Raw genomic sequence first — 1,568 nt, 5'->3', positions numbered from 1 at the left:
AGAGACAAAGAAAGAAATGGAGAGAGAGAGAGAGAGAGAGAGAGAGAGAGAGAGAGAGAGAGAGAGAGAGAGAGAGAGAGAGAGAGAGAGGAAGAGAAAGTGAGCGCAAGATTTAAACAAAACAACTCCAGCTTTTACTGGCAGTAAAGTATGGTTTATTTAGTGCTGATCACTTTTGTACGAAATAATGCCAGTGCCTGCACTCAGATACAAAATTCAGTAAGAAAAACAAACTCAACTAGACAGAGGGCACTCATGGAGAGTGCATACCTCCGCGAGCGTGTAACATGTATGTGTATAACAGCTGGCTCGCTGCTGGCTGCTGCTGGACGCCCTAAGGCGAGCTGCTGCTGACTGGATGCCCCAAGGTGAGCTGCTGCTGACTGGACGCCCTAAGGTGAGCTGCTGCTGACTCGACGCCCTAAGGTGAGCTTCTGCTGAATCGATCGCGCCAAGGCTACACACACACACACACACACACACACACACGAGACCGATTACATGACCTCCGTTGCAACTCCGTTGCGCGGAGGTAATAAGCGTACAACTTTTTTTGAGTTTGGAATACTTTCTAATGGCCCAGTCACACATACGCGACGCACGGCCCGCGCATTGAAAAAATGGAAAATAAGATCAGTGCGTCGTTGTGCGCCCAACTTTTGTCAGGATTTGGAAGAAGCTAGCGAGTTGACAACGAATGCACAGCGTGTTGCTAGCGCGCTGCGCGTATACAGGGCGCATACAGAGCGTATACACGGCGCACATGTTAAATGTGAACGAATGGTCCGCGCATGCACCACGCATTCAACGCACAGCCAGCGAACGGTCATGCATGCCGTGACAATGAGCTTGACGGTCTCTGGCTGCTGCTGCATCGTGCTCAGAAGAACTTGGAAACGGTTAACCAGGATGCCGAAAGCATTTTCTACGACCCTCCTGGCTCGGGAAAGCCGTTAGTTCAAGATGCGCTCCGGCCGCGTCATACCTCAGAGGCTGAACGGCTTCATCATGTTGGGTCGTAGGGCGAAGGCATCGTCACCGACGAAGAAGTAGGGCACACCCTGGTTGTGTTGGGAAGAGAAGCGGGATCAGGGAAGCCTAGACTACCATCTTCAACGCATTTATTCAGCTCAGAGGCATTGTAGATCTGAGCATCTGATGCTGATCCCATACCGCCGATGTCTGCCCAGATGAACTTGTAATCAGCATCCACGAGCGCCATGAGGAAAACGGAGTAGAACCCTTTGAAGTTGTAGTATAGGGAACCACTGTTTGGAGGACACTTGCAGTTGACGTGCTTGCCATCAAGTGCACCACAGGTATGGGGGGAAGTTCCACCTCTCCATGAACTTGTCAGATATGGCACGCCATTCCTCAGGAGTGGTGGGACACTTCATCACCTCATCCTTGTACTCATCGATGATGGCCTGGCACACTTCTGGGATGAGCAGGGATATGGTGTTGTGAGGCACCCTCCACCCATAGGACATTGAGTGATACTTGGTCCCAGAGGCAAGATGCCACAGAGTGAGGGCAAGCTTCAGGCCAGGGTCGAGGGCCTCTCTGTA

General features: G+C 51.6%; 1 protein-coding gene across 3 annotated transcripts in view; it reads right to left on the bottom strand.

Moving 5' to 3' along the window:
* LOC106816844 (transmembrane and coiled-coil domains protein 1-like) overlaps positions 1 to 1,568 on the bottom strand; it is a 99,020-nt gene that overhangs the window by 73,139 nt on the left and 24,313 nt on the right. The window lies entirely within an intron of this gene.

Source organism: Priapulus caudatus, unplaced genomic scaffold (genome assembly GCF_000485595.1).
Source record: "Priapulus caudatus unplaced genomic scaffold, Priapulus_caudatus-5.0.1 Scaffold33, whole genome shotgun sequence".
In the NCBI taxonomy this organism is placed as follows: Eukaryota; Metazoa; Priapulida; class Priapulimorpha; order Priapulimorphida; family Priapulidae; genus Priapulus; species Priapulus caudatus.
Note: the sequence above shows the minus strand (reverse complement) of the source record. Positions and strands in the feature narration are given on the sequence as shown.